The sequence below is a fragment of the Gracilinanus agilis genome, chromosome 1 (genome assembly GCF_016433145.1).
Source record: "Gracilinanus agilis isolate LMUSP501 chromosome 1, AgileGrace, whole genome shotgun sequence".
Taxonomy (NCBI): Eukaryota; Metazoa; Chordata; class Mammalia; order Didelphimorphia; family Didelphidae; genus Gracilinanus; species Gracilinanus agilis.
The window spans coordinates 90,044,534-90,069,826 of record NC_058130.1 but is presented as its reverse complement, the minus strand read 5'-3'; the positions used below and the strand labels follow the sequence as shown (position 1 = coordinate 90,069,826).

General features: G+C 46.9%; 1 protein-coding gene across 1 annotated transcript in view; it reads left to right on the top strand.

Moving 5' to 3' along the window:
* Positions 1 to 8,215: 8,215 nt before the first annotated feature.
* SLC38A3 (solute carrier family 38 member 3) overlaps positions 8,216 to 25,293 on the top strand; it is a 37,882-nt gene continuing 20,804 nt past the window's right edge. The window contains exon 1 of the mRNA XM_044677142.1: positions 8,216 to 8,301. The gene's annotated coding sequence lies outside the window, so the exon portion shown is untranslated. The remainder of the gene's footprint in view (positions 8,302 to 25,293) is intronic.

Sequence of the window (25,293 nt, the reverse complement as noted above, 5' to 3'; positions counted from 1 at the left end):
GTTGAAGGCCATCTAACTAGTGATGAAATAGAGGCAGTATGGGCATATGGTTCTTTCTTGGATTTGAGCAGAAGACATAAGAAAATCTAACAAAAGTGGAGATTTTGTTGTTATTCAGTCATTTTCAGACTTATCCAACTTCTTATGACCCCATTTAGGGTTTTCTTGATAAAGACAATGGAGTGGTTTGTCATTTCCTTCTCCAGCCCATTTTACAGATGAGGAAACAGAGATCAATAGGGTTAAATGACTTACCCAGGGTCACACAGCTAGGAAATGTCAGAGGCCAGATTGGAACTCACAAAGAATCTTCCTGATTCTAGGCCTGGCAGTCTATCCATTGTGCTACCTAGCTGCCCCATAGGAGCTTTTACAAAGGAATATATTGATTTCCAAACAGTTTAATCACAAATATACTCCCCCCAAAATGTGGGATACATAATCCTCCTCCCTTCCTATATCATTTCAGGCTCTGGGGAGGGGAAGGGAATTAGGTTCATAATTTAGATCAGGTCCTATAAAGCATAGTCCCAATTACAAGTCCAGAAATATCCTTTAGGGGTTCAAGTCCCAGGCACCCTGACTTTTGAGGGTTCCCATGCCAAGCTGGCTATGGTACCACCCCAACTGAAATCCTGAAAACGTCACCATAGCTAGAACTTAGATTTCCTGAGAATCACCTCTAGCACTTGAAACGTGATGACAGACAATACAGAACAGAAATAAACACCCTCAGGTCCATTTCTTTCTAATAATGGGTCCATTGGAACAAGGAATCAGTATAGATGCTAGCACACGGATACCTGGGTTCTGCTACCTAGAAGTTCTGGCACCAAAGCAATCGCTTCCCCAGGGGCAAATCATTTTAACTCTTGGTTTTCCCATTGGGCTGCTATGGACTATCATTTGTCAGCTTTGGCAATTTTCTGGTTGGTTGTAAGGTAAAACCTCAGGATTGTTTTGATGTGTGTTTCTCTTATTAATATTATTTATTTGGAACATTCTTTCATATAGTTTTAATACAATTTTTCTTTTGAGAACTGCTTGGAGATAGCTCTTATCACTTAACTTTTGGGGAATGGCTTTTCATCTATTATATATTTCTGTCGATTTTCTACATATCTCGATACCAGACCATTATCTAAAAAATCTGATCAAAATGATCCCTCCTCCAATTTGACCTTTTTTCTTCTTTTCCTAGATGTATTAATATCATTTGTGCAAAAGCTTTTCAGATCCCAGATTCTTGAAGGCTATGCCTTCACAGAAGATACTTCCCCTAAAGACACTTCAGGAAAAAAGGTCTCCTTAACAGCTATAGGAAATGGTCCTTCCTAGACAATACTACAAGCCCTCATCTCTAGCCCATGGTTCCCTTTCCCCCAAGACCTTTCAATTCTTCTGGCACCTGGCAGGAAGAGATCCTCTTGCAGGGGCTGGATTTGTGTCAATACTTTTGTTTGGTTCCTAATTGAGCGCTTACTTCTGTCTACCACAGGTATGGAATAGTTTTTTCCATTTCCTTATTTGTGGAAACTTCCTTCCAATGTGTTCCTTGTGGACCAGAAAGATTTCCTAAGTTCTCTGAGTAGTTTCCATCTTGTCCTGATCACCTTCTTCATAGTGACATGTCATTCCATAGCTGGGCCAGTTCAAGGAAAGGGAGACCTACAGTGATAACCCTTTCATTCCAGCCTGATACCCATATAATGTACCTTTGGTGCCTGGAATCTTGAAGTCACCTTTTGGGTTCTGCTGCCTCCAGCTATACCTCATTTAAAGGTCACACTGTGATACTTATTTGAGATGTCCTTTCTCCAAAATAAGTGGAAAATGATTATATTATTCAAACAGATTTTATTTTCCCAATTATATGTAATAACAATTTTCCACATTTGTTTTCTAAAACTATAAAACCCAAATTGTCTCTTCCCTCTCTCCCTCCCTGAGATGGCAAGCAATTTGATCTGGATTATATATATTATCATGCAAAACATACTTCCATATTGGTCACTGTTGTAAAAGTACACTCCTACAAAACCCAAACCCCAAAATAAAACTCTAAGTTAACTAACATGAAAGATGGTGTACTTTGATCTGCATTTGACTCCAATAGTTCTTTCTCTGGAGGTGGATAGCATTCTTTGTTATAAATCCCTTAGAATTGTCCTAGATCATTGTATTGCTGAGAGTAGCTAACTTTCACAATTGATCATTCCACAATATTGCTGTTACTGTGTACAGTGTTCTCCTGGTTCTGCTTGTTTCACTCTGCATCAGTTCATAAAGATCTTTCCAACGTTTTCTGAAATCATCCTGTTCGTTGTTTCTTATAGAACAATAGTATTCCATAACCTACATTTCCCACAATTTGTTTAGCCATTCTCCAATTAATGTACATCCCCTCAGTTTCTAATTCTTTGCCACCACAAAAGAGCTGCTATAAATATTTATTATACAAGTAAGTCCTTTCCCCTTTTTTATGATCTCTTTGGTGTATAGACCCAATAGTAGTATTACAGGATCAAAGGGTATGCACAGTTTTATAACCCTTTGGGCAATGTTCCAAATTACCCTCCAGAATGGTTAGATTCAGTTCACGACCCCACCAACAATGAATTAGTGTCCCAATATTGCCACAATCCCTCCAACATTTATCACTTTCCTTTACTGCCATATTGGCAAATCTGATAGGCATGAGGTAGTACCTCAAAAGTTGTTTAAATTTGCATTTCTCTAATCAAGAGTGATTTAGAACATTTTTATATGGTTATTTATAGCTTTGATTTCTTCATCTGAAAATCGCTTATTCATATCTGTTCACCATTTGTCAATTGGGGATGACTTGTATTCCTATAAATTTGGTTTAATTCTCTATACGTTTGAGAAATGAGACCTTTATCAGAGATGTTTATTATATAGTTTTTCCCCTAGTTTGTTGTTTCTTTTCTAATCTTGGTTACATTGGTTTAAATTTTTTTTTAAACTCTTACCTTCTGACTTGGAATCAATACTGTGTATTGGTTCCAAGGCAGAGGAGTGATAAGGGCTAGGCAATGGGGGTGAAGTGACTTGCCCAGGGTCACACAGCTGGAAGTGTCTGAAGCCATATTTGATCCTAGGACCTCCCATCTCTAGGCCTGGCTCTCAATCCACTGAGCTACCCAGCTGCCCCCTAAACATTTTTTTAAGACAAACTTTGGTGGATTTTCCCCAGGCAGAAAGGTTTTCCATCTTGGCTATCTTGTCAGAGATGATAATATAGCTCTCATCTGAGGGTTACCCACTCAACTAAGTGCTGAAAGTCCACGGCAACTCAGGAAACCCATTCACTGTACTGGGACCTACAGAGATTCCATCAAGTGTAATGAGTACCAACAATGATAAAAACAAATCCTTGGAGTAGATGACTATTTTCCTTCCTGGCTCTTTCCTGATTCCTGCATCCTAGGTAGTTCACAAAGTCATAGAACCATAAATTTAGAGCTGGAAGGGACCACAGAGGCAATCATATACAACCCCTTTCATTTTGGAACAAGGAAATTGGGGACCCAGAGAGGGTCACCCAAGTCAAAGTTCACAAGGTCACGATCACAGATTTAGAGCTGGAAAACACCTTAGATGCCATCAAATCTAACCCTCTCCCCTATTTTGCTGATGAGAAAACCAAGGCACACCAAGATAAAGGGACTTGCCTTGGGTCTCACGGCTAGTAAACGTCTGAGGCAAGACTCAATAACCCCAAGTCTTCCTAACATCAGGTTCAGGGTCCTAACTGCTCTGTTAAATGAGCAGCTCATGACTGGAGACTTTGAATCCATTCTTAGAGGGAAGAACAATGAACAGAACCCCAGTAGAGTCAAGGCCCCAGTGGCTGCACTCTTCTTATTACCCCAGGAACCCTCCCTTCAGGCTGGAGGAGGATACGGGGTGTTTCTACCAGGTCCCAGCCAGTCAGCTGGAGCCCAAGTGTGGTACCTGACCTTCAGCATTTGGAACTGGGAGGCTCTGCAGGTGGTGGCCAGAGCACCATGTGGCGTGTGATGTGGGAGGTTTGATTTGGCCCTCAGCCCAAGGGTTCAACAACATCACAGCAGAGGCCAACAACAGCTGCCTCCACACGGGGCCTTGGGCCTCCCCCCACCCGTTATTGCCCTCGACTCTAGCAATATTGGGCCAGAAATCATTCCTTCTGCAGGAAGGGTTTCATCATGGGCTTCCCTTGCCTCCTCCCTCATCTCCCTATGCCCACCCTATGATCAGTGCCTTATAGACCACCATATGCAGTCTTTTCAGTTTATAGACCAGAGAAATGAGGCCCAGAGAATGGATGGGATTTTCCCAAGTTACACAGTTTCTGGGCAATTCAGGTAAATCAAACCCATGGTGGCAACAGTCAGAGGCAGACCAAAATCAGAAGGAAGGTCTCTTGGCCCATTTCAACTTTCATTTTCCCTCAAGGTAACAGGTCCTAATCAAACAATACCTTCTTAAGCTGATAGAAATCAGTTTTGGTTTTGCTAATATTTGGAATCATCTGCTGACTGGTGGGGAAGGAAGGGGGCTGGCAGAGAAGCAAACCATTCTCTAGGTACCTTGGTTATAGAAGCATGGAGAAGAAAGCATAGGATTAGGCAGAGTCGATGCCCAAGCAGTCCCTGAAAACCTTTCAGAGGCTCAGATCTGGAAGAGATCATAGAAGGCATCTGGTCCATCTTGGACCTAAATACGAATCTCCATTATGACATCCTCAGCGAGTAAGTGGTTGCCACTTGCAGACCTCTGGGGATGAGGAGCTCACTTCCTTCTCAGGCAACCCATTTCACTTTAGGGACAGTTCTCATTGTTAGAATACTGAACTGAAATCAATTTCTTTGTTCTAGTTCAGTTTAAGGGCCACCTCCTCTAAGAAGAGATTCCCTAGAAATGGTTTTGGATGTATTTTATATTTCCTTGAGTGTACATCTTGTTTTCACCTAGAATGGAAGGTCCTTGAGGGGAGCCACCATTTTCTCTTTTGTCTTTTCATCCCCAGTGCCTGGCACACAATAGGTATACAAGAATTGATTTTTGCTTGCTTGATAAATCGGCTCATGGTTCCCCCTCTTCAGTTAAGTAGAAGTCTTCTTTTGTGTAATAATCATTCCCATTTCTATGGTCTTAAAAAATTCTTATCTTTTGTCTTAGAATTGATAATAAATATTGATTCCAAGGCAGAAGAGTGGTAAGGGCTAGGCAATTGGGGTTAAATGACAAGGTCACACAGCTAGGAAGTATCTGAGGTCAGATCTGAACCCAGGACCTCCAAACTCCAGGCCTGGTACTGTATCCAGAGTCACCTAGCTGCCACTTTTCTACGGTCTTTTAATGTTTCCAAAGCCCTTTCTTCACAACCTCTCTATGAGGTACATAGTATGATTATCTCCACTTTACAAATGAGAAAATGAAGCACCAAGAGGGAAAATTATTTAGCAACTGATAGTCATACAACCAGAAAGTGTCATTGTCTGACCTGCAGTCCTGTTCTCCTGAATGTCAATTCACATGCCAACTGTTCCTTCAAATATTTGTTATCCTGGCCATATTTCAGGACTGATTTTGTGTTCTGGGAAAAAGAAGCAGAGAAATCACCCAATTTCCAGTGGAGGAAAGAGGCTAAAGAAAAAAACAATTGCCTATAATGAGATTTAATTGAAAAAAAATGCAAACAACCTTTCAGATCGGAATTATCCAGACTTCTTCCCTCACTGTTCCTTCCTCATATCATACCCTCCCTCTTCCACCCTTGACCAATCTTTCTAAACTATCTCTAAATGATTTTTGTAACAAAAAATTTTTTAAAGTTTAAATAAGTTAAAAAAAAAGATTTTCTATATCATAACCTATTAAACCTTAGGAGGACCAGAACTGACAGACATTTCCCTATCTGAGGCCTAGAGAGGGTAAGAGACAGTATAAAATAGTGATAAGAACACCATATTTGGAGTCAAAAGTGTTGGGACCACAAAGTCTGGGCCTACCACTTACTAGTTTTGTAACCTTGGGCAAATCACCTAAAGTCTATGAATCTCAGTTTCCCAATCTGTAAAATGGGAGACAGGCCACACTTAAGAATCTCTGAAGCAACTCCAAGTTCTAGCTAAGATGATAGAAAATGCCTTTCTTTGCCAAGGCTATGCAGTGAGTCAACGGAAGAAGGAATAATGCAAGAGAAGCCAAGAGTCCTGACTCTTGGCCTCCTAAATCTTCTACAGCTGACAAAGAGCAGATGGTGAGCCTGGGGCAAGAGTGAATGGTGATGGAGACAGAAGAGAGCCCTAGGGGATGAAAACAGAGCAGAAGGAGGTTGGTTCAATGGGGTCCATCTCCTGGCATCAAAGAGGGATGGACTGAGCCTAAGATGCCCCAGGGGAAGAGGGAGTCACAATCCTTGAACTGAAGAGGGGACATAACCCAACCTTAGGGTAGTCCCAATCTGAAGTTTGCCACCGTCCCTAAAATACACCTGCTCTCTGACCTTTGATAAAAGTATCATAACAGCAAAGAGGACACCTTAAGTAGGAGAGCATTTTTCATTCTTCAAAGAGCTATCCTAGCCATTCTCTCCTTGGATCCTCACAACAGCTCTTTGAAGGAAGCAGGACTCATGATTCCCATTTATAGATGGGATAACCAAAGTCCAGAGGAGCCTGTCCAAATCATAATTCATTCTGCTAAAAATCACTAGGTCTTTCCATTTGCCCTACTACTGAACCCTATTTTTTGTGTTGTTTCTCCCAATTAGAATGTGAACTCCTTGAGAGTAAGGACTGTCCCACTTGTCTGTCTATCCTCAGTGCTTGACATATAGGGAATGCTTATTACACCCTTTGTCACTCATTCATTCATCCACTCATTCATCTAAAGTGTTTATTTTCAGACTCTTCTTCCCACTGTACCAGCCTCCCCCATAACTCCCCATCACAAATTTCTGAGTAGGTCCTAAATATCTCAGAACAACAGGGCTGAAGATGCAGGTTCTGACAGGAGCCAGCCCCAAAGTGGGTACCCAGGGCAAAGGCAGAATGAGGAGGTGACCTATGCTGTGATCTTAGGTCCGCTGGAAAGGCAGTGTGGCACATTGGAAGGAGATTAGATTCTAGTCTGATTCTTCTACTGAGTTCTGTCACTTGTGTAACCTTGATCATGCTTCTTCTCTTGGGACTTCAGTTTCCTCCTCAAAACGGAAAGAGTGCTAAACATAGAGTCAAGAGGTCCTGGGTTCAAATTCGACCTTAGATACTTCCTCTCTATATGACCTTTAATCCTGTTTGCCTCATTTTCTTCATCTGTAAAATGAGCTGGACAAGAAAATGTCAAATTTGTCTCTGCCAATAAAACCCAAATGGAGTCGCAAAGAGTTGGGCACAACTGAACAACAATTATCTGACATTCTGTTCTAATTCCCACCTTAGATGTTTTGCTTGATGAGAGCACAGTAGAATCTTGCTCTTCTTTCAAATTTCTTATTTTTTAAGATGGCTGAGTTTAACAAATCCAAGTGGGGGAGGGGGAGAGATGGAGAGAGACACAGAGACAGACAGAGACAGAGAGAGAAGGGGAGAGAAGGGGGGAAAAAGAGGGGGGGGGGAGGAGAGAGAGATTGAGCTCTGGGTATCCGCAAAAGAGAAAGGAGAAGAGACCCTGAAAGACAAACTGGAGAGAAAGAATAAAATTAGGACCCTTTGGGAGGTCTTCCAGTTAAAGAACTGGAAGCGGCCCTATTTATTCCAATTCCCTCATTGTTATGGAATTGGTAATGAGTCTCACAAGTGGTCTCCCAAGGTCATGCTGGGAATCAGGCTGAACCAGAACTGTAACCCAGGTCCCCTGAGGCCCATTCCAGGGGCTCCTTCTCTCCTTAGGTAAGGCAGGGTTCGGAGATCCCTTGGTATTCTGGGTCATGTCTCTCCCTGGCCCTGTCACATCAGGCTGTGAGTTCTTTCTGGGGAGGCCGCTGTTGCTTGGGACAGCTCCTGTTCCAGCAAGTTAACAAGGGCCTCTCACTTTCTCCATTGCCCAGTTCGGGCCCCTGCACCTCCGGCTCTGGACCCTGGCCCCCTTGTTGGGCCCACCCCCTGGGGCGGAGACAGGCGGGGCTGGGGGCGGGGCCGGCCGCCCTTCATCCCAGCTGCCTGACAGCACCGTGTAGTCTGGGATCAGAGAGGACAGCGCCAGATCGCCGAGCGGACCCCGGAGCGGCCCCTGGAGCCTCTGGTCCCCAGCAGCTCATAGCTCTTCGCCTGACCCCGAGAGTCTCAGGTACAAAGCAGGGATGCCCCACTCCATTCCCCTCTTCCCCGCCCCCCACCGAGCGCAGCGACTTACAGATGGGGGTGGGCACTTGGAGAAAGAATCTTGGGGAGGATCAGGCCAAGTCTGGAGATCTTGGAGGTGGGGGGAGGGCGGCGGACATAGAAGAGGAGGGGGGACTTCTCAGCCGCTCCTCCGGAATCCTTCAACTTTCAGTGTGTCCTCGCCTCCCTCACTCCCAGTCCCTGGGGACTCCAAGGAGGGTCAGCCCCGGCTCCTCCCCCTCAGCTTCGGCGGCGGTCCTGACCCGCGGCGCTGCTGGGGCTCGGGGTCTGGGGAGGAGCGAGCGGAATGGGCAGTACGGCGAGGGGCTGCCACGACTGGAGGCATCTGTGTGAGTGTGCCTGTGCCCGGCGTGCTCCGGGTGCGCGTGCCTGAGGGTATGGGGAATGTGGGGCCGTGCGTCTGTGTGTGTGTCTGGAGGAGTGTGTGTGTGTGTGTGTGTGTGTGTGTGTGTGTGTGTGTTTCCGTACAAGTAGACGAGTGTGCGGTTCTGTGTGTCTGGGTGTGGGAGCACGCCCCCCCACCTCGAGTCAGACAACAGCGCGTTGTCCAGGGGGCTCTAGCAGGACGTGCGGGGAGCCGCGTCCCCACGCCTGGCCAGGGCAAGAAGGAATGACTGACTGCCCGACGGGATTGGACAGGAGCCGGCTTTGAGGGGTGCTCGGGCGGGCTGGGGCCTGCGCCCAGAGGCCTGCCCAGCAGGCGGAGGGATATATTTATACAGCGTCTGACCCCCGGGGCTTTTTGGGCACACGGTGTGCTTCACGCTCGGTTATTTGCAGAGGGGCCGGTGGCCTAGGCACTCCGCGCACGCGGTCCCGCCTGCGCGCAGCGCTCACTCCTCGAACGCTGGGCTCCCGCTTCATCCCTGTAACTGACTGTCTGGGAGCTTGGGGGGAAGAGCGCAGGGGGAGGGGGTCTGGGGGCGGGGCGGCTGATTTGCATGAGGCCGACCCACCTCCCCTTGTATTGGTCGAGAGTGCTGCGTGCATTTGTTTACACCTGGGGGCCGGGGGAGCAGCGCCTTCCTCGAACCCCGTCTTTTTAGCCCCTCTGCCCCGACCAGTTCTGGGCCTGATCCTAACTGTGGGACCAGAGAAGAGGCCGCTATTCAGGGTAGGGACCGTGCCAAAGGGACAAACACCAGGAAGCAGATTTGAGGCTGGGGGGAGAGAGGTTTTGTTTGTTTTTTGGTGGTGGTTATTTTTTTTTTTAAGAGTTGGGACAGAATCCAAGCAGGGCCAGGGTCAAGTCCCCCCAAACCTAGCCTGGCCTGCGTTGGTCCAAAAGGTGCAGATCTGCTTTTTTCTGGAAATTCTCCTGCACAAGGACTCCCCTTCCCAAGCGCCTGAGACCCCAATACCACCCTCCTGGTTCTGGGCCTAGGAAAACAGTGTTTTTTCTAGAACGGATTCTCTGTCCACTCCCCCAAGCCTCCCAAACACTACAGGAATCTAATCGAGGGCCTGCAGGATCCAGGTATTCAGAATCCAAACTCTGAATTTACCCCCAAAATCTATCCCTTGCCTCTCTCCCTTTAAGAACTTCCAGGCACGAAGAAGAGGTCTGCCCAGTGGCCTAACAGCTAAGCCCCCAGGTATCTGGCTTCTAGTCTCCATGTGTGATATCTTCCTTAATGCCCACCCTGGGACCCAAAGAGCCTTCTCCGAACCCCAGACTTTAGACATTAGTTTAAAGCTCTCTAATGTACGGAGTATGTAATGGTGGGTGCATATGTTTTGGTGGTATCTTATTCCCTTGCCAAATGTGAAATCCATCAGTCTTATCCCACTTTTCTGTCTCCTGTAGCATAGTGTTCTGTACACAGCAGGTGATTAATAAAAGTTTGGTGGCATCTCCCCCTACCTCCCAGCTTTGGAATGACCAGGAACACTTCTGTCCTCTCTCCCTAGGGGTCCCCATTGCTTTCTTACACCCAGCTAAGGTGGGGGTAGCTCCGAGGGCCCTGGAAGGCAACAAAAGCTTACAAGGATGGAGAATGGAGAAAATCAGGGCTTTGCACCCAACAGAAACTTAGTAAATGTTCGTGGAATTTGATCAGATTAATTAATCATTGATCCTGGGGCCCCTCCATCCCTCTTCCATTTGCTCAGACCTCTATTTGTCTAAAGAGTAGTAGAAACAAGTAGTAGTAGGTCCAGGCCTTCTTCCCGTCTGGGGGAGAGACAGAGGTCCTGGGGTCAAGGAGTTCCTAGGCTGAGGAAGAAAGAAGAGACAGATCTATGAGGAGTTCAGAGTTTGGCTAAGGAGATTGGCTCCCTCCACATACTGCCCGGGAGCGAACCAGACAAAGCTGTCTGACTGCAGGAAAATGTGTTCTGCTGTTTTAATTCAGGAAGAGGACTCAGTCTGAAGGTGGGCTGGGCTGGCAATGAGGGTGAAACAAGAGGGGAAGGCTTCCTAGAGGAGGTGACTTTTGAGCAAGGGCTTGAAAGCTGGACAGCAATCTCCCAGCTTCCACACCAAGAATCCAGGTCAGGGACAATGGGAGGTGAGGAGAAACACAGGAGACAGAAGGCAGAGGTGACAACCTCAGGGAAGCTGTGATAAAACTGGAAATTACGTCAGAGTCAGCAGGTGTGAATCATTTGGGGAGCTCAAGGCTGCTCAGCTATTTTGAATGATACACATTTGGGGGGTAGAAGAAACAAGCATTCAGGGTAGAAGAGGAAAGGAGGCCAAGCAGAAGGGACAGAGCCTTCCCCAAAATGGTTCATACTTAAAAGGGAGCTTGCTGAGATAGAAATAGCATTTCTGGATCCTGGATCTAGAGTGGGCCTTAGAGGTCATCTAGTTCAACCTCTGCATTTTACAGTTAAGGAAACTGAGGCCCAGAGGTGAAGTGACCAGACCAAAGTCACCCAATGTCCTTGGCAGAGTCAGGATTCAAATTTGAGCTCCAAATCCAGGGCTTTCCCCATTGAACAATGCTACTGCTCTAAAAAGCTGGGTTCCAAATCTGAGTCTACTTCTGAATTTGTGACTGGTGGGCAAACTTTTCCCTTCTCAGGGTCTCAGTTTCCTCAGCTGTAGAGGGTAGGTCTCTCTAAGGTCCTCTAAGGGCTCTTTCAGCGACAGCTCTATGATTCTCTAATGTAGCAGATTGCTTCTCAGGCTTGAATTTCTGTCCCTTTTTCTGTTTTTGGAAGAGAAAGCTTGTGGCCTGGATATTCTAGGATCTACAGACACACGCACACACACTCATTTTCCTGCATTATGGGGGAAGTCACTCGACGAGATTTGAAAATGCAGGAAAGGGCTCCAACTCTCCAAAGGGGAATGGCCTGTCTGAGTGAGGCTGGGTAATAGGTCTGCCTTATCGGGATCTGGAATCTGTATTTGGTAAGAAAGAAGAATGAAGAGACTGAGATGGGGCTGCAGGTACCCTTCATTCAGAGGCTTTGAAAGCCAGACCACAGAGCCCTTAAGAGTACAAGAGAGAAAACCCAGGCCTGAGAGTCAGAAGATTAGGTTTAAAAACTTTAAAACAAACAATAACCCCTGCCCCCTTACCTTCTGTCTTAGAATCAATATTAAGTAATAATTCTAAGGCAGAAGAATGACAAGGGCTAAGCTTTAAGTGATTTACTCAGGGTCATACAGCCAGGAAGTATCTGAGGCCAAATTTGAACCCAGGGCTACCCAACTCCAGACCTGACACACTATCTACTGGGTGCTACCTAGCTGCCTCAGAAAATTAGTTGTTATTTTTTGGGGGTTGGGGGTTGAGACAAACAGGATTTAAATGACTTGTCCAGGATCCCACAGTTAGTAGGGGGATGAGGCTGGATTTGAACTCAGGTTTTCCTAACTCTTAAGTCAGGCACTCTATCCACTGCATCCCCTAGCTGCCCCAAGAAAGTTTTTTGAAGCCTGGGCAGCGTCTCCCAGAATCCAGGCATTAGGTTTTCATCTTGGCTTAGCTGCTGACTCACTGTATGACCTTGGGCAAGTTCCTTCCCTCTCTGGGCCTTGGTTTCCCCATATCTAAAATAAAAGAATTGGATCGTACCCCTGACATTCTGGACATTCTGACATTCTCTGGTCTTTAGAATACAAGTCTTGGCTAGTTCCAACATTCCATGTCCGGGCCATGGGATCAGAGAGAAGAGACCGGGGCTAAGGAACCCCAAACTCACCAAAGTGGGTAGATATCTTTGGCATTAACTGGTATAACCCATTCCTGAGGGGGAATTCCCTCCATGGCATCCTTGACAAATGGTCTTCCAGCAGCCAGCACCAGCTCCAGGTAAGGAGCAAAGGCAGCTCTTCTTTTTCTCTAGCCCTGCTCCCCCAATCCCCAGGAATTCCTGGGAACTCTGGTTTCACGTTTCTGTCCCACCACCTACATATTAATGTCAGATGTTATGGCGATGATCTCCTCTATCAAACCTCCTCCCCCCAATCTGGGCAGCAGGAAGCCTTTTGTTGTAGCCTAGAAAGCAGCCAGAAAGGGTTATTGTACCCATTTTAAAGGTAGAGAGACTAAGGGTCAGAAAGGGGACTGGGATCCAAGCAGGGGTGGTTTAGAACTGGCCGAATCTTTAGAAATTCTGTAAATCTACCCCTTTGTTTTCTGGACAAGAGGACTGACCCAAGACAGATCCACTGACCCAAGGCCAGGGAGGAAGTAGTAGAGCCGAGATTCCTACCCTGGCTCAATCTAGAAAATGATGGGGTTGAACAGGCTGCCCTTTCAAGCCCTAAATCTATGATCCCATGAGCTTCTGACTCAACTTCCCGGTGCTGTTTCTCCTGTGTCCATGCTGCGTCTTGGAGCCCATCCTAGCTCAGGCTGTAATTAGGTGGTTAATTAATGTTGGGTGATGGGAATCCTGCTTAGACTCTAAGAGGAACCTATGTGGGTCTATCCAGTTGTGGCTGTTTGTTTTCTGGGCCTGGCTCACTTGTTCACTCTCGGGCTCCCTCTCATCCTGGAAGGCCTCCCTCTTCCCCCACAACCCAAGGCCTGCCCCCTTCCCTCACAGGCCCCCTTGACCTCCTGCCTTTGTTCCCCACCCCATCCGGGTCTATGAAGGGGACAAACCCTCCGGGGCACCCCTAGCCCAAATCCTGGCTTTCTTCTCCGCCAGGCGTCCGGCTGTCCAAATATTTGGCCCACCTCCGGGGGATCCCAGGGTCAAGGGGGTGATTGCCTGAGAACTGGGCTCTCCCGAGGTCTGGGCGCCTGGGTCCCTGGCCAGGCATCCCCTCCCTACAGAAGTGGAGGGGGGAGCTGCAGGCATGTGATACCTCATTTCCCCATGGGGCCCAGGCAAAATAACTTCCCCTGTCCCTGTGGGGGTTCTCTGGAGCCCATGCTGAGAGCTCAGATTCTTTTATTTCAGAGGGGGAGGCCTTTGCTGGGCTGTGAGTTTGGACATTCTAATCCCCTTATCCAAGTTTCTTGAAGGTTTCTCTTAGATCTGGAACTATTTCCCCAGCCAACCAGAGCTGTAAGATCCGGGCCTTTGTGGGGTGAGGTATTTCAGGCAGTCAGTCGCCCCCCATCTGGACAATAATCGACCATTTCTAAAGGGCCATCCCATCCATTATCCTCCTTGATCCTGGGCATAGCCCGGAAAGCAGGGCAGGGATTACCTTTCCCTGGGTATGTGGGAGGCCCAGAGGTCCCACAGGGAGTTAGTGACAGCCCAGACCAGAAGCCAGAATTCTTGACCAGGATCCTGGGGGGCTTCTGAACCACTCTGCCTCTAAGCAGAGAAGAGGAAGGGGATGGGAAGGGCTCTCTGGTCCACCTCCCGAACAGGACCCAATGGGCCAAGCTTTACCATCCAAGTTTCCCCCAAACATCCTCCTCCCTCCAAGCCCGAGCAGATTGAAGGGAGAGCATCTGCCCAGGGAGGGAGAGGCATCAGGAGATCAGGAGGGCTTATCCTCCAAGCAGAGGAAGAGATTATAACCCCCAGGACACCCAGGGGCCAGCCTCCCTGCATCCCTAGGGCCACCCCCTCACCTAGCTGTGTTTTCCCCACAAGATCAAAGGATTTAGAATGGAAGAGACCTTTGAGATCATCTAGTCTAATCCCCTCCTTTTATAGATGAGGTCATTGAGGCCCAGATCAGGGAAGGGGCTCACCCAGGGTCACACAGCTAGCAAGTGGCAGAACTGGGATTCGAGCCAGCTCCAAAGTCAACTGACTCCAAATCTCAGGCTCTTTCCAGCACCCCATACATGCTCAGTGCAGAGGGAAGGAACACCAGCATTGCTCCCCCGAGAAGAACTTCCCCTTTCCCTATAATGATCAAGGCGCAGGCCTGGACTAGAAGGAGAGGGTTAGTTCTGGAAGCCCTTAGCTTGGGCCACCTCATTGCCCCTTCCAGCTGGAGGAATGAGGAGCCCTTGTTGTTAACTCTGATGCTTGGGGTTCTCAGAGGGACTTAAGGTCCCCCCAAGAAGAGACAGAGGTAGGTGTAGTGCTGCTCTCATGTCACTCTGGGCTCAAGAACCTTCAAGAACTCTCCACTTCCCACAAGAGCGAGTCTAGGCACATTCTGACACTGACAACCTTCAGTGAGTTCATCCTGATGGACTTCTCCAACATCCCATCCAGTGCTTCAGCCAGGCCGGTCTCCCCTTAGGAATGTCTTCCCTCCCTTCCCGTTCTCCATAATCTTACTCAAACCCACCTCTTGCCAGAAGCCTTTCCCAACAACCAGCCTAGGAGGGGCAGAAAGAAAGATGGATTTAGAGTTGGAGAAACTGAGTCCCAGTCCCTCTGTGGGCCTCCACATGAGACACTGGATGAGCACTTCCCCCATCTGGACCTGTTTCCTCATCTGTAAAATGAGGGGCTCAGACTAGCTGGCATCTAAGGTCCCTTCCATCTCCGATGCTATGACCCCACTTCTGTGGAGCTAGTCCTCCTCTGACCCATCACAAAACTTCCTGTGCCCTGTGAGGGCTCTTAGCACGAAGAGCCTCGTATTAGGAGCGTAAGACCCAGCACTCAGAACTCTCTCTCTGCATAGGGTAGGCATGCAAGAAGTGCTTGTTGAGGATGAAGCTGCCTCAGTTTCTTCATCTGCAGAATGAGGAGATCGGACGCCATGACCTCTAAGGTCCCTTCCAGCTATAAATCTGTGATCTTATTAAGTCCTATTAAGCTGGTCTACTTCCTCCTGAAAATATCTTGGACCTTTGTTCTGTCCTTTCTACCCTTTCTTATCTGCTGTATTCCTACCTGTCCTATAAGACCCAATTCAAATGGTACCTTCTCCAGGAAGTCTTCCTTGATCTCCTGGCCCAAAACAAGCTCCACGCTTTTTCATACCTTTTTGATGATAATTATAGGACCATAGAATTAGGGGCTGAAAGGGACTCATAGGCCATCTAGTTTATTTACAGATGAAGAAATTGAGGCAACAAACATTGAAACATAATTTTAGAGCTGAAAAGGACCTCACAGGTCATCTAATCCAACTTCCTCATTTTCCACATGAGGAAACTGAGGCACTAAACATATTGTTGTAAACTACAGTTATCGGCTTATTTGTCTTAATGCCCTTCCTCATGTTATTATATCCATTTTATAGATGAGGAAATGAGCTTTGAAAGGTTGATGTGATATTGTCATGGTCACAAAACTAGTAAGAATTAGGGCACAAACTTGAACCCAAGACCCTTCTGACTCCAAAGACAGCTTTTTTTTGCCCTGCTTTCTCTCTCTGTCTCTGTCTCCCTCCTTTTGTCTCTCTCTGTCTCTGTCTCTCTCTCTGTGTCTCTCTATCTCTGTCTCTGTCTCTCTTTCTCTCCTCTCCCACCCCGCCCCGCCACCCCATTCAAAGTAAGCTCCAAGAAGGTAGGAACTCTGTCTTACCAAACTTCATACCTCCTCTAGCACAGAGCACAATTTTCTGCGGAAGAGAGGGCAGGGAGCACATGTGCAGTCCGAGCATGCATCTCTTCCAACCTCCTAACCCTACCTTTAGCCTCATCACTTTCCTCTCTATCTCCTCACCTGCTCCTAAAAAAGGGTAGCTAGGTGGTGCAGTGGATAGAATTCCCTGCCTGAAATCAGGAAGACCTGAGTTCAAATCCAGCTCCAGATACTTACTAGCTGTGTAACCCTGGACAAGTCACTTAACCCTGTTTGCCTCAGTTTCCTCCTCTGTAAAATGGACTGGAGAAGGAGATGGCAAACCGCTCCAGTATCTTTGCTGAGAAAACCCTGAATGGGGTCATGAAGAGTCAGACATGACTGAAATGACTGAACAATAATAGAATAAAAAGACCAGTGGTAAGTTAAGTCCTCATTCCCTATTCCCTGAGAAGCCTTTCTTGGAGATGTGGCAACTTCACCTCTGGTGGTGGCTGTGCTCCTTCCCTGACAAGGAAGGGTCGCCCTGGACCCTCACCCCACCCGGCAAGGGTCCTGTGCCTCTCAGTTCAAGCGTAAAAGGCGGCCCCAACTGAAGAGCCGCAGGCGCCTGACCCGAGGGCTGGTCCCCGAACAAGGCACGTGATAAATGCCTGAACTGCAAAAGGTTCTCATGTCTGAGAATCCAACTAGGGTGCCCAGAGGAAATTATCTGAGGAGCACAGGGGGCTGACAGATAGAACATGAGCTCCAGGCCTTGGCAGAAATAGTCTGCTCTCATGTGTCTGCCTGTGGCTTGTCCAGGACCGAGGCTGGCTTCCTCCAGCCCCCATGGAAGCTCGCAGAAAGTCTGCTTCAGGAGGTGCCCGGGCCTGTGTGGATGGATGGCCATCTGCGTCTGCTCGACTCTCTCCCAGATCTTAAAAAGAAAAGACTGAAGGCGTCGTGTCACCTTCAAGACACGCCACCGACAGAATATCCCTCACCCAGACAGTCAATACATAATAAATAACTAATGACTGGCTCTAAAGGAAGTCTACTCACATGTACATAGTATTATCCTCTTCAAATTGTCAGTTGGTATATCAATCAAATAGTCATCTATTTCCCCTATAGTCATCCTCCCTTTTTTTTTTTTTTAAGATTTAAATATTTTATTTTTTTAGAAAAATTTTCCATGGTTACATGATTCATGTTTTTACTTTCCCCTTCACCACCCCTTCACCCCACCCTCCATAGCCAATGCACGTTTCCACTGGTTTTAACATGTGTAATCAATCAAGACTTATTTACTTTATTATTATTGAGAGTTGCATTGGAGTCTACATCCCCAATCATGTCCGCCTCAACCCATTTGTTCAAGCAGTTCTTTTTCTTCTGTGTTTCCACTCCTGTAGTTCTTCCTCTGAATGTTGGTAGCATCTTTACCATAAATCCCTCAGAATTGACCTGGGTCATTGCATTGCTGCTAGTACAGAATTCCATTACGTTCTATTTTACCACAGTGTATCCGTCTCTGTGTACAATGTTCTTCTGGCTCTGCTCCTTTCTCTCTGCATCAATTCCTGAAGGTCATTCCAGTTCACATGGAATTCCTCCAGTTTATTATTCCTTTGAGCACAATAGTATTCCATCACCAGCATATACATTCTCCCTTTTTTTTAAAAAAGGGGCATCAAGGTGGCTCAGTGGATAGAAAGCCAGGTCTGGAGATAGGAGGTCCTGAGTTCAAACCTGGCCTCAGACCCTTCCTAGCTGGGCAACCCTGGACAAGTCACTTAATCCCTGTTGCTTAGTTCTCACTGATATTCTGCCTTGGAACTGATACTCAGGATAGTTCTAAGACAGAAGATAAGGGTTAAAAAAGAAAGAAAGAAAGGAAGGAAGGAAGGAAGGAAGGAAGGAAGGAAGGGAGGAATGGAAGAAAGAAAGAAAGAAAGAAAGAAAGAAAGAAAGAAAGAAAGAAAGAAAGAAAGAAAGAAAGAAAGAAAGAAAGAAAGAAAGAAAGAAAGGAAGGAAGAAAGGAAGGAAGGAAGGAAGGAAAGGAAAAGGCCAAGTGCCATTGTAGTGGGTAAGCCTACCATGTTTCTTCTAAATGGAGACAGACAGTTCTGGCACCATCATGTGCTTCCACATGAGATTTGGAAACAATGAGCCTGGGTTTGCTCCCAACAGCCCTTTATTCACGCTTGTATAACCTTGGAAGAGTCCCTTCTCCTTCTCTGGAATTCAGCTTCCTGAGCAGGCTGTAAGTTCTTTGAAGGCAGGAACTGTCTGCTTTTTTGCCTCCCTCTGTCACCTCAGGGCTTAGCAAGATGCCTGACACACTGCGGTTGAGGTTCAGGCAGGTCCCAGGATTTATGACTCTATGGACCACAGCACGCCAGACTCTTCTGACCAAAGGGGCTCATCTTCCCACGCCATACCTTTATGACATTTTAATACCATCCATGGAGTTCCCTTGGCAAAGATGATGGAGTAGGGGGCAGCTGGGTGGCTCAGTGGACAGAGGACCAGGCCCACAGACAAGAGCTCTTGGGTTCAAATCTGGCCTCAGACACTTCCTAGCTGTGTGGCCCTGGGCAAGTCACTTAACCCCAATTGCCTAGCCCTTACTGCTCTTCTGCCTTGGAAGCAATACACAGGATTAATTTTAAGATGGAAGGGAAGGGTTTGAAAAAATAAAAAGATATTGGAGTGGTCTGCCATTTTCTTCTCTAGGGGATTACCTTTTGTCAATTGCCTCTCACATAGTAGGAATTTAATAATTGCTACTTGACTGACCACAAAGTGATGGGCTTAGACAAGATTATCTCTAAATTCCATTCTAGCTCTAAGTTTTTAAAAATCCCTGCCATGGAATTTAATATATAGTAAATATATCAATAGATATAATAGATAAATATGTATCTAATTTAATTAATTTAATTTAATATAATAATTAATTTTTAAATCCCTGAATATGGGAATAAGAAAGCTTGGAAGTCAGGAGAGGCTTCATCCATAGGATTGACTTTGAGCTTGGGCTTGAAAAATAGGTAAGAATTAGAAGGGCAGAGAAAAGGAGGGGAGACATGGCAGCGGGAGAAGCCTCAGTCAAGGAGAATCTGGCATCTTTAAGGGGTACTAAGGAGACATGCCTGGGCAAGACAGGAGAGAAGCCTAGAATTTAGGACTGTAGAATCTCAAAGCTAGGTGGCTCTTCAGAGGTCATCTGATTTCCTATCCCATTCAGGGGCCCTGGCTACATTTTCCATTGACTGAGGCCTAATGAAGGCAACAAACTGACCTTAACCCCTGACCCCCAAGGACTGTGGGATGGTAAAGACCAGACCACAAACTGGCCTCTGACCCCACTAGCTATCTTACAAATATTATTGGTTACTGGTCGACCAAGAAAGTCTGGATGGCCCAGGATGAGGCTGGCCTGGGAAGGATGGGTGGCAGGTATAACCAGGATCATCTAGATCAGTGATGGGCAAACTATTCCCTGCAGGCCAGATCCTGGCTGTAGTTTTCCCATCACTGCCTTAAGCAATTCCCTAATCACTATGCCCCCACATCCAGATGTAGCGATTAGGGAATTGCTTAAGACAGTGATGGGCAAACTACAGCCAGGATCTGGCCTGCAGGGAATAGTTTGCCCATCACTGATCTAGATCTTTCCAGAATAGGGGATCTCCATTGTACATAGTCACAGCAAAATGGTACAATGGTCAGCTGTGAATGACTTAATTATTCTCAATGATGCAGTGATCCAACACAATTCTGAAGGACTTATGATGAAAAATGTTATCCACCACCAGAGAAAGAACTGATGGAGACCGAATGCAAATCAAAGCATACTATTTTTCACTTTCTTTTTTTTTTTTTTTTAAACCCTTACCTTCCACCTTAGAATCAATACTGTGGATTGGTTCCAAGGCAGAAAAGGGTGAGGCTAGGCAATGGGGGTCAAGTGACTTGCCCAGGATTTGACAGAAGTGTCTGAGGCTAGATTTGACCCCAGGACCTCCGGTCTCTAGACCTGACTCTCCATCCATTGTGCCATCTGGCTGCCCCTTCACTTTATTTTCTTCACGAGTTTTTTCTTTTTTGGCGGCATGTCTTCTTCCCCAACATGATGAATATAAAAATATGCATCGCACAGCACACGTACAACCTACATCCAATTGTTTACTCTCTCAGGAAGGAGAAAAGGAGAGAATTTGGAGCCCAAAACAAGAGAAAACAAGTGTTAAAAAATTGCTTTTATGTACGTGTAGCTGGGGAAAAAAATAAAATATTACGGGGAAAAACCAGAATAGGGATTCTTCCCTTTTTTGTGGGTCAGGAATCCCCTTTGGCAGTCATGTGAAACCTATGGGCCCCTGATGAGAATAATTTTTAAATGCATAAAATAAAACACGTAGGATTACAAAAAAAGCCAGCTCTACTGAAATATGTCTATTGAAAATTTTTTAAAAAAGAATAAGAAAACCAAGTCCAAAGAGCTCTGGTTAAGAACCCCTGCTCTGATTTTTATTGTATATAGGATATATGTCTTCTACCTCGATATGGAGCTATGCATTGCGTGACAGTCATACTGGACTATTTAGGGCATCGGGGAGGTTCCAGGCAGGGAGAAAATCTGACATCAGAAATCAATTGTCAAAAATTGTTTCTCTGTGTAGCTGAAAAAATAAGAATAAAAAATGGAAGAAGAGGAGGAACCCTTGCCCTAGCTAGGAGCAGGCTCAGGGCCTCAGTGGCCACTGCCGGCCCTTTCGGATGGTCCCAGATCAGCAGGGGAAGGTTCTGGGGCTCCGAGGAGGTTGGGGTTTATCCCTTGCAGGCTGGGCCTGTGCTCCCTGCCTGGGCTCTGAGCCATGCGGATGGACAGGGCCCCTCCAGGGGATGCCCTGGAGACACAGGACGCACAGAGATAGACACACAAAACCCAACACCGAGGCATGTACACACAGAACACTCACTGGCCTGCGTGGCTGCTCAGGCGCCATGGCCCCTCCTTCCCTGGATGATGCAACCCGAGTTTGGGTGCAAGGATTTTCAGTGTGCTTAGCAATCTTTAATTAGCTAATCCCTGCCCTCCCTGGCCACCCCGCTACCCCCAATCCCTTCTGAGGTGGGTCTGACGCATTCTCACCTGCTCCCACGCCAGCAAGCTGGCAGAGGGAAGAAGGAGGGGAGGAAGGGGGAAATGAGGGACTCTGACCACCAGGGTCCATTCCTGCCTCTTTTCCCCTTCCCTCCTTTCCATGACCCACTATCTACCTCCAACCTGGGGCCCTGGCCGCCCCTCCTGGCTTTGATCTGCCCCCTTTCTCCCCCTCTCAGCCCCCTCCCCTGTCTGTCATCTTCCTGTTTGCTCCGGACTTTATCTCTTCCTGGGGCAATGCAAACAGGGGTGTGTGGGGTGTGTGTGGATGTGAGTGGGTCAGTTCCACCTCCCCTGCCCATTGATTTTCCCATCCACCATGTTCCATTGCTGAGAGTCTCCCAAAGGCAAGCTCACCCACTTCATTCATAGATTGTAGGGTGGGAAGGGGCCTCTGAGGTCATGGAATCCAACCCCCTGGCCAGTAACCAAAGCTCCCATATCCTTAGCATTTTACCCTTTTCAAAACACTTTCCTAACAACTTCAGGTGAAAAGCACTGACTCCAGGGGCAGCTAGGTAACACAGTGGATAGAGTCCTAGGTCCGGAGTTGGGAGGACCTGGGTTCAAATTTGGTGTCAGGCACTTCCTAGCTGTGTGGCCCTGGGCAAATCACTGGATGGCCCCCTCCCCATTTCCTAGCCTTGCCACTTTTCTATTTTAGAATTGATACACAGAAGGTAAAGGCTAAAGGAAAGGAAAGGAAAGAAGAGAAGAGAAGCAAAGAGGGAAGAGAAGAGAAGAGGAAAGGCTGGAAAAGATAAGATAAGAAAAAAGGAAAGAGAAGAGGAAAGGAAAGGAAAGAGAGGAGGAAAGGAAAGAAGTGAAGGGAAAAGAAAAGGGAAGAAAAGAAAATAAAAAAGGGAAGGGCAGAGAAGAGTAAAGGAATGAAAAGAAAAAAGGAAAGGAAAGGAAAGAGAAGGGAAGAAAAGAAAAGGAAAAAGAAAAAGAAAAAAGCAATGACTCTGCAGTCTGAGGTCCTGGGTTCAAATTTTGCCCCTGTTGCTTTTCTGTATTACCTTAGCCACATTCTCAATTTCATCATTTGTAAAACAGATTTAGTTGGCTTCTAATATCATCCCATTTTATAGTTTTTGAAACTGAGGTTTATCAAGGTTAATAAGCAAGTTGCTTTGAACCCAGGTTTATAGTTGGATGGGACTTCCTTATTTTATAAAAAGAGAAACTGAGCCCAGAGAGATTAAGTCATTTGCCCAAGGGCTCATAGGTACTGAGTAGCAGAGGTGAGATTTGAATCCAGGTCCTTTGACTTCAGAGTCATTGCTCTTTTCCCTCCTGGAAGGGCTCTCAGAAGGCATCAAGTCTAACCTTACCTAAGCAGGAGCCCTAGTCCTAGGCAAATAGTCATTCAGCTTTGACTGTCCTACTTCCTGGATAGAGTACCTAGCCTGGAGTTAGAGAAACCTGAATTCAAGTCTGGCCTCAGGCACTTCCAGCTGTGTGACCCTGGACAAATCCCTTAACCCTATTTGCCTCAGTTTCTTCATCTGTTAAATGAGCAGGAGAAGGAAATGGCCAGCCACTCCCATATCCTTGCCCCAAGAAAGCCCCAGATGGGGTCACAGAGAGTGGGACATGACTGAACAACAACAATAACTTCCTGGGGCAGTCCTGGGACAGCTCTCATTATTAGGAAGTTTCCCCCCCAATATTGTGTTGAAATCTTCCTTTCTATATTCTCCCCTCCACCCCCATCCCATTGCCTCTGGTTCTGCCCTCTGGGGCCAGACAGAGCTAGCCAAGCTCCCCTTCTCTCAGATATGTGGTTACAATGGCAGTAAAGTCAGAGAACTGAGACTTGAGCTCATCAGGGCTCCTGAGGCTCTCCAATCCATCTGCTGCAGAGAGGGATCCCCGCTTCTGAAGTCCTGACAAATGGGCCTGTAGAGTCTACTTGAACCCTGCAGTGGTCGAACCAGCAATCCCACTTGGGATCGGTCCTATTAAGCCAACGCCTTCCCTCTACCTTCCTCCATCCATTGCTCCAAACAGAACGAGTCTGATCCCCCATCCCCACGACAACCCTTCAAATACCTGAAGAGAACAATCACGTCCCCTGCACCCCTTGAGTCTTCTCTTCTTCCAAACTAAACATCTCAGTTCCTCCAGGCCCTCTAGAACAGGGGTTCTTAACCTGGGGTCTGTGAACTTGTTTTTAAAAATATTTTGACAGCTGAATTTCAATAGAATTGGTTTCCTTTGTAATCTACTTATTTTATTTAATGCATTGAAAAACATTCTTCTGAGAAAGGGACCATAGGCTTCCCCAGCCTACCCGGAGAGTCCAAGATACAAAAAAAGTGAACCACCTCCCTCCTGATCTTGATGTGAGCCGGACTGGACAGCCAGACCCTGAGGACCCTTCTAGCTGGAATTCTGTAATTCCCTCCTTTCTTGAGTTCTGCCTCCTCCATTCCACCCAGTTAAAAAATGATCTGCTTTAGGGGACAGCTAGGTATCTCAGTGGTTGAAGAGCCAGGCTTAGAGATAGGAAAGTTCTGGGTTCAAATCTAGCCTCAGACACTTCCTAGCTGTGTGACCCTGGGCAAGTCACTTAACCCCCATTTCCTAGCCCTTATCTCTCTATTACCTTGGAACCAATACATAGTACTAATTCTAAGGCAGAAGGCAAGGGGCTAAAAAAAAATCTGCTTTTTGGTTCCTGCATAATGTTTTACTTGAGTAGTCCTTTGGGGCAGCCCATGATAGTAGCATGAGTTGTCAGGAAGTCCTAGATTCAAATCCAGACACTAGCTGTGTGACCTTAAGAAAGTCTCCTGGTTTCTCTGAGACTTCATTTCCTCCTCTGTAAAACAAGAGCCTTTAAGGTCCCATTTTAGCTTTAAAACTATAACCCCAGGACTCATTCCAGCTTCTGCCTGCCTTCAGACGTGGCCCCATTTCAACCTCGTTCAGAGGAGGCAGGAGAGAATCCTTCCCCATCCCTCCTGATATCTGACAACCTTTCCTTTGAAATGAATCTAAATCCCTGCTAATAGGCATTTTAGTAAAGAATGAAAGAGACACCAGGGGGTGGGGACAGAGTGCCAGCCAAAGTCTCAGTTTCTCCTTCAGTAAGGAAGAGAAGAATCGACCAAGACCTGGGAGCAGGGATGACAGGGGAACTAAAGGCAAGTTATGTGCTTTGAGATCATAAAATCATAGCTGGAAGAGACATTACTTTAATCCCCCTTTCTTTTGCCCATGACAAAGTGAGGCCTGGAGAGACCTCAAGAGGCTTGTCTAAAGGGACACAGACAGAGACTCGAATTCAGGGCTTTGATCTCAAAACCCAGGACTAAGCATGAGTCCAGACCTCTTGGAAGGTTGATTAGAACAAGATATAAGGTGCTTTGTTGAGAGGCAGAGACAGAGAGACAGTGAGAGAGAGGCAAAGAAAGGGGAGAGAGGGAAAGGGAGAGAGACAGAGAGGGAGAGACAGAGACAAAGACAGAAAAAGAGGGAGGGAGACAGACAGAGACAGAGAGAGGGGGAAAGGGAGGGAGGGTTGGGGGGGAAGAGAGACAGAAAGGGAGAGACAGAGACAGAGAGAGAAGAGAAGGAAGGGAGAAAGACAGAGGGAAGAGAAACAAAGTGGGAGAGACAGTCGGAGACAGATGTGGGGAAGGGAGAGAGGAAGAGAACCAGAGACAGAGAAAGGGAGGGAGACAGAGACAGAGATAGAGAGAGGGGGAAGAAAGGGAGAGAGACAGAGGGAAGAGAGTCAGAGAGGGAGAGACAGAGACAAAGACAGAGAGGGAAAGGGAGGGAGACAGAGAGACAGAGTCAGAGATTTGGGTGTGGGGGAAGAGAGGGAGAGACAGAGAGACAGAGAGACAGAGTCAGAGATGGGGGGGGAAGAGAGGGAGAGACAGAGAGACAGAGAGAGAGAGGCTG